At 44.5% G+C, this 8,036-nt stretch overlaps 1 long non-coding RNA gene across 1 annotated transcript; it reads right to left on the bottom strand.

Moving 5' to 3' along the window:
• Positions 1 to 260: 260 nt before the first annotated feature.
• Positions 261 to 7,101, bottom strand: LOC116835106 (uncharacterized). The gene is made up of 3 exons (XR_004376124.2): positions 7,005 to 7,101; positions 2,587 to 2,654; positions 261 to 348 (listed from the first exon to the last, which is right to left on the bottom strand). It is a non-coding gene; the product is annotated as an uncharacterized LOC116835106 (long non-coding RNA).
• Between the last annotated feature and the right edge of the window lie 935 nt (positions 7,102 to 8,036).

Genomic DNA, 8,036 nt, shown 5'->3' with positions numbered 1-8,036 from the left:
CAGCCAGTGGGAGCCGAGATCGGCCAGACCTGAGGACGGGGAAGGTAAACAAACCGGCCCAGCTTCCCTACACAAGCGGCAACCCCAGTTTGAGAAACACGGGCCTAGACGCAGGATCAGTGTATGGCACAAATCACATTAATTGACACCTAAAAGGAAAACAAACATCCCTATGGCCAACATGGTAACTGCAATTTTATAACTGCTGAATTGGTGCAATTAATGTTAAAAATCAAAAACAACAATCAACTTACTAGCATGTTTATCTGCAAGCATTATAAGGCTGTTGGAAATGTCTCGTCGTCTGTAAAAGCACACAACTTTTGCTTCCACGTTGCCATTAGCAGTCTAGAAAATAAAATAAATTAGTCAAGTCAAGGTCTGTCCTCACTCTACTGAACTGTTAGAATCATATATACCCAATCCTCCAGCATTTAATCACATTGACTACATTGGGACTGCTTGCGTGATTTAGAACTATCCATGTGAGTACTCACATAAGTAAGGGTTTCAAGGAGCAAGCCCATACTAACTACAGCTCACTTCATTAGAGCATTTATACTGACAGCAAAAAATTACTTATAGTGTTATTTTGTTATTAGGACTAATGACAATTTCATTTTAAGGTAAGAACTCTTTAGAAAACCCATAAATATTAAAAGTTTATTTAACATTTCTTTTTAACTCCTTTTTTGTAAGCAAATGTGCATTTCAAATTACTATGTCAATTTCATTTAAACTATGTTCAATATAACCCATTAAAGTTTATTTGACAAATTCTCTTACTTCAGCTAACTAGATGGAAAAATTACCTACCTTACAATTCTCCTTTGAGGACATCATCCTGTAGGATTCTTACTACTGGGGCTTAGCTCCTTAGCATGAGACTGGCAATATTCTGCTAACACTTAAATAATTTTTACCATCCCTCTCCTCCTGCATCCTTCTGTCTTATTCCTTTTACACTATTCACTGTCTCATCCTCCTGTTTCATTCACAATTTCTGCAGTGAACAAAGAAGGGACCCTACAGGCAGCAGAGGCATTCATGGTCAAAAAAGCTCATATGTAGTAATAACCTTGTAAAAGACATGCCAATAATTTTGTGCGTGACTACCATCACCAATGAAAAACTTCAACTATTTAAAATCATGAGCCCATAGTTCATACCCCATGTTTTCATGCTATAGGAATAAGCGTCAAAATCCAGTGCAATAGTATTAAAAAATTAGCAGTGTGTTCCAAACCGTTTACATGCTCTCTTTAAAATAGATTAATGTGACAGTTGAGAGTTTCACCATGTTTTAGTTTTCTTTTTTTTAAAATGTAAGTGTGTATATGTAAAAAACAAAATAAAAACATGTTTTTTCAGTTTTCTTTCTTCTTAATTTGATGCCCTTAACGCATGAAAGATACATACTTCCCCATTAGGAATCTGGACTAAATCCTAGAAACCACTCTGTTTTAAAAATCAATGAACGACTGTGCCCTACATCCCACCAACAAGATTACATTATGGCAATCCAGTTTAAAGGTAATAAACATTACACTTAGAACATTATTGGAATCACTTCATTTACAGTAAATAAAACATACTGTATTCCAATAGAAGTCCAAACTGATTATAAAATTTGTGAGGTGCAAGTATTAGCAGTGGTCTCAGATAGCTCTAAAAATGAATACAGAGGAAAGAACAACAGGAAGACCCCTTGCAGATTACCAAATTTTGTGAATTAAAAATAGGTTTTAAAAAACACTTTTTAAAAAAAATTATATTTTGACACTACAAAATACACTTTAGTTTCATCATTTATTTTGATATGAGAACTTTACTTGTGTGATAAAGAACTATTATCAACACTTACATTAGTAAATAAACTGCAGAATGTTTTATAAAAATAATATAGTCTCGGTAACAAGAGACTTTATGACAGGCCTTCATGCTTCCCCATACTACCACATCAAATAGCCTCAATCCTGCCGTAGGAAAACTTTCCCTAAGGATGAAGATAGAGAGTTGAGTCTCCATGGCCATTCAAATCTGTGGTGCCTATTCAAAGACTGCCAACAAAGGGTGCAAATGACTTCAGTGGTGTAGCAGTTTATATTATCTGGACATCTATCCATTGGGAACTGTGAGAATCTCAAGTCATTTCTCACATGCCACTGAACAGACATTAAATGGTGAGAACTTATGGTAACTACCATCTTGGACTATATCATCAGAAAGGTGAAATAATTCATGCCGTTACCAAGCTCCTGAGCATACAGGCCCACAGCCTTGTGGAAGGTTTGGTTTTGGATTTTTAAAAAGAATCATCATCCTGATCAAGATGTACTGGCAGTTTTTCCACGTAGTGGAGAATTATAACAGATCACATAGCAGTCTTTCAACAAGTAATATTTGTGTATAATGTACACACAAATCTCCAAAACATCACAGCATTCAGAAATCATGTTTATGGAAATCATTCAAGAGCTGGGAAAATACTGTTTGAATTTTAGGAAGAATTACACATATGCACTAGTCTGAGAGTTACATTGGGTTTTATGAAGTAGTGTATAGGATTTTTACATATTCATGTACCTTGTTAAGTTCTTCTATTCGCCTGATCAGATATGGATTGCTTGAGGAGTTTTCAAAATAAACATAATCTGTAACAAAAGGCAGAGAGATATGTAATTATTTCAGAAGGAGTATTTGTAGAATGTTGTTTTTGCCAATGTACAAGTCCCCTAACTCTCGAGCAGGGGTAGGAAACCTATGGCACGCGTGCCGAAGGCAGCATGCGAGCTGATTTTCAGTGGCACTCACACTGCCCAAGTCCTTGCCACCAGTCCAGGCGGCTCTGCATTTTAATTTAATTTTAAATGAAGCTTCTTAAGCATTTTAAAAACCTTATTTACTTTACATAAAACAATAGTTAGTGTAGTTATATATTTATCGACTTGTAGAAAGAGACCTCTAAAAACGTTAAAATGTATATTACTGGCATGCAAAACCTTAAATAGAGTGAATAAATGAAGACTTGCACAGCTCACTTCTGAAAGGTTTGCCGACCTCTGCTCTAGGAGGTTTGCCAAAAAAGCAGCGTACTTCATTATATTCAATAGCCAGATGTATATCTCAATTATTTCAACGATTTTGAGATTTGTTTTGTTTTGAATCAATAAGCTCGATACACTTTGGGATTAACTAAAAAAAACTAAACCGTCATCCAAGGCCCTGATTCTGCAGAAAGATTACATGTGTTTAACTTCCACACTCATGAACATTCCAATGACTTGTAAGTTAAGTATGTGCCATAAATCGTTGTAGGATCAAAGTCACAATGCACTTCATTTAATTCACGTACTTATAAATCCGCTTTAACAACTGGCAGTCTCCATCAACCTCCTCAGAATGATTTACCCTCGGTTTTGTACTGTACAGTGAGGTTTGGTAATATACTGAGACAGATTGTTATTTTTAGAAAATATGCTACTGTAAAATTTCCTAGCAAATTTGGAAGTATCATAAGTACAGTAGTCCAGATAAACGAACGAAACGTACTTGGTGGATGCATCATAGCCTTGCTTCTTGCTGACATTTATTTCCGTAAATAAATTTGCAACAAACACAGTAACTGGCAATAAATTCCCAGATCCACTGAATGTCATTGTGAGATTCTTCCTCTACTTGAATATGCAGCTAGTTTCATAGCTACAAAATATTTTTCAAAAGGGACAAGGAAGACTCTTCAGCTTCACATGGTCAAAAGTTTATCTACTACACATCAATGATGAACAAAAACAACATGTTTCCGTCAATCCAGTCTCTCAAAATCTATTTTCTCTGGAAAGTCTCACAAAGATGTTCCACCAAAATTCAAACAATACTTGGTAGCTATTAATTCTGACGGAATTTTATTTGCATCCTGCATAATGGTAGAATTGACACACGATGGAAACGTAGAAATTAACCGCAGGGAAAACGTAACATACAGCGTAAACTAGTCTGCCCCCAAACTTCATCTCAATACCATTAATAAAGGGAAAAAAAAGGAAGGAGGAGTTAGAAAAGGAATGTCGGTTAATCAGCAAAAAGAAAGTAATCACGTGGTACATTAGTGGGATGGCGGATGTGTAGCAGTAGAGGTGTTCAACCCCATACTGAGGAGCATACACCCAAACATTCCAGGATACCATTCTCATTTAAGTTAGATGAGGGATGGTGCACCCTACCTAATTCATGTCCTCTAAAATCCCCATATTGAGAATCCAAAATTAAGCAGTGGGAAGACGAATCTGCCCAGACTCACTAGACTTCGTAAGAAACTCAACAAAAAAGGTCACAGCGCACAACTAAATTCCCTCTGAGAAAAGAGGGCTTGTGCATACACACATCACAGAATCATAGATGTAATGAAGACATCTAGTGGTCATGCCGGGCCAGTCATCTGCCTGAGGCAGAACATAAAAATATTAGCCCATCCTGACAGGATGTTGACTAACCCGGATCTACAAACCTCAAATGATGAATTCCACGAACTCTCATGCAAATCTCCTTGCTAATTAGCCATACTCTGTCCTCTCAGGCATAACGAGAAAAAGTATCATCAGCCCTTTATAACAAGCGTTTTTAAACATGCCATCCCAGTCGTCTCCAACAAAAAACACCTTTTGTCACATTTTTCCGAAGAGCGTCATGTTTCTAACTGAATCAGTTGGTTGGCGCTCCTCGGTCTTTCTCCCTTCAGCCACATCTTCCCAAAGTGTGGCCCAGAACAAAACAGTATCCTTAGTTAAATAGGGACGGGGGCGCCTGAGCCATACAAACATTGAACAGCCTAAATCTCACACCTCCACTAACTTCTTCTCCTCAATATATGTTCCACTCCATGCATCCGAAGAAGTGGGCTGTAGCCCACGAAAGCTTATGCTCAAATAAATGTGTTAGTCTCTGAGGCGCCACAAGTACTCCTGTTCTTTTTGCGGATACAGACTAACACGGCTGCTACTCTGAAACCTGTCAGTATTCCAGTTGATGCCTTAACAGAAGGGTGACCATACGTCCCATTTTGGCCAGAACATTCCTTTTTTTAGACCCTGTCTCAGCCGTCCTGTTTTGACAAAACTGGGCATTTGTCCCGTTTGCTCTTGATCATGTGTTAGCAAGAGCAAACAGGAAAAATGCAGTTTTGCCAAAAAGGTGGGGTAGGACCCCTAATGGGGTGTGGAGGAACATGCGGGGGAAGGGGCGGGGCAGTGGCAACTGCAGCCCTGTGCTGGAGTGACGGCTAAGGACAGCAGCTCAGGCCAGCCATCCTGTCCCGTGTACAGGGGGAGGCCTCAGACGGCTCCATGGATGGGCAGTGGAGCTCAGAGGAACAATCCCATGCACGGTGAGAAGGGGGGCATAGGGGGAAGGGTGCTTGTGAGTGGGCTGTGCTGGGGCTTGGGCCAGCCCCACACAGCGGGGCTGGGGCTGGCTCCATGCACTGGGAGACGAGGGGAAACTCAGTCCAGCACCGTGTGAGAGAGAAGCAGGCAGGGCTCGGGAGAGGGGGACAGGCAGGCTATGTTTCGGGCTGGCCCGGGGGTGTCCCGTTTTCCCTTCCCATCCTGCTTATCAGTGCCCAGTAGAGGAGAAAAATTACTTCTCGTGTCTTACCTATAACACTCCTGCTAACACACCCCATAACAATATTTGCTTTTTTTTTTCAACTGTAAAACATTGTTGACTCATATTTAGTTTGTGGTCCACTATAACCCCTAGATCCTTTTCTGCTATACTCCTTCCTAAGCAGTCATTTCCCACACTGTATTTGTGCAGTTGACCTTTTGGGAGGGTCAGACAGGATGGAATTGATTTCACCTTCATCACTTTTACTATCTTTAATTCAGATCTCATTAGCATGTGATTTGACCAGACCAGGACATTCAGGGGCCCTGTCCAGTCTTTGTCCTTTGTCTCTTCCCTGATACGCTAGGGTGCTGGTTTGGGGATTGATTGGGAGAGGAATGCTACTGAACAGTGAGATGGTCTGGAAAAGCTAACTTCAGCTTTTCCTTTGGCACCAATCACATGATTGTAAACATTGCACGGGGCATTTTATTGTGTGGGAGTGGAAAATTGTTATTGTGTTTTTCCATAGCCTCCTTTAGTCTCTAACTGGCATCCATTTCCCTTGTGCGAATGCACCCTGCACCCAACACAGTGGTTCCCACAGGAGCCAAGCTGATGGGTGGCAAGATAACAACAACCCAACTTGACTTATTACTTAACTTGGGGGAAGGAATGGGGAGAGGGTGTATGGAAACTTTTCCTTACAGGTAACCAAACACACTAGGCAATAATAAACAAGGCGAGATGTTTCTGTGCGGCAGAAACCTCTGGATGGACACAGGTTGCCCATTCCCATCAGGTCTGGCCCTTTCCTCCTTCCTGGTGGGGAAGACTACTCCCCAGGAGGGCTGTCACTGGATAACTTTAGCACATCCTGGGGCGGGAGTAGTGACCTCCTTCTCTGTCCTCCTGGGAGACCAGCTCCCCATTTCTTCTGGGAGACACTGCCCCTGTTGCATCCCCTGGTGGTGGCTGGTTGCAGACAACATGTGATCGCAGCTTGGGCAGCCTACTGAGCCCGTTCCCATTGACCTTTGGGGGCACGGCACTGCCCTGCCCCTTTCCCTCCCCCGGGGGGCAGAGGATGCTCCCCACCTTCCCTCGCGGGGGTGCTGCCACCCCTGTCCTGCTCTAGGGGCTGAGCCCATTTCCCTGCGCAGGCAGAGGGCTGGGCTCCCTCGTCTCCGGGGCGGGGCGGGGGGGGCTGACTCATTCCCCTCCCCAGGCCCCGCTGGGCCCCCCCCCCGGGGGCGTGGGGCGCTTGCTCCCTGGGCTGGGCGTGGGGGGCTGGGGTGTGCGCCAGGCTCCCTACTCCCCAGCACGCTGCGCGCAGCGCACGCCCGGCCCGGGGGGCAGAGCCCGGGCGGCAGGGCCGGCGCTCCCCGGACCCCACATACCTCCCACTCGGTACATGTTGGCCGCCATGTCTGCGCTCCGCGCCCTGCTCCTCCTGCCGCCTGGGCCGGGCCGGGAGGGAGCGGCTCGCTCTGCCCCCCCGCCGAGGCCCTCCCCGGAGCTGTCGGGCGCGCTGCGCGGCAGGGCAAGGGTTAAAGAGCCGCTGGGCCCGGAGCCCTCCTGGGTTGCCCGTGTGGGGACGCGAGCGGCGCCAGCGCACGGATGGCCCTGCCCGGGCGGACGCTGCACCAGCGCCGTGTCCCGCTGCGCATCGGAGGAGGAGGGGTTAAATTTTCCCTCGTGGTTCTGGCCCCAAAAGGACAAGCGAGGACGGAGTCCGTTTGCTTGGGGGGCATTGGCGGGGGAGCACTGGGGGCAGGAGAGCTTTGGTACTTGGGTGCGCTGGAGCTGGGGGCAGGAAGTGCATTGTGTGTTGAGGGTACGTGTATTAGCATAGGCAATGGCAGAGCAAGAGGCTATGACTGTGGTGTGTTTCTGTGTAGGAATCTGCCCCGTGAATGGGTGGGGGGGGTGGAATCTGGTGTGGCTAAGTGGGTGGATGGGAGTCTATGTGAGTGTGTTTCTGGTTATTCGTGAGTTGCAGAGCAACACTGGTGGGTGTAGAAGTGTGGCAGCAGGACAGTGAGTGTGTGCATGCTTGTGCATTGGACAATGTGCACCTGTACACAGATGCATTGGAGTATGTATCTGTGCATGACAATTGTGGTTGGGGGTGAAGCTGGGCATCAACATGGGTCAGTGTACGTGACTGAGTGTATATTCTTTTGTGTTAATGCATGGGTAGCTGTGAACTTGTATGCCTAGATGGGTCTGAGTTTGTGCACCTATACCCTATGTCCATTTAGGGTGACCAGATAGCAAGTGTGAAAATGGGGGGGGGGGGTAATAGAGCCCATATTAAAAAAGCCCCAAATATCAGAACTGTCCCTATAAAATCGGGACATCTGGTCACCCTATGTGCATTTGTGTACACAAACAGTATGTATGCTACCCCTCTGAAGTGTTTAAATCCA

The sequence above is a fragment of the Chelonoidis abingdonii genome, chromosome 3 (assembly GCF_003597395.2).
Source record: "Chelonoidis abingdonii isolate Lonesome George chromosome 3, CheloAbing_2.0, whole genome shotgun sequence".
NCBI lineage: Eukaryota > Metazoa > Chordata > Testudines > Testudinidae > Chelonoidis > Chelonoidis abingdonii.
This window is presented reverse-complemented; position numbering and strand designations above follow the sequence as displayed.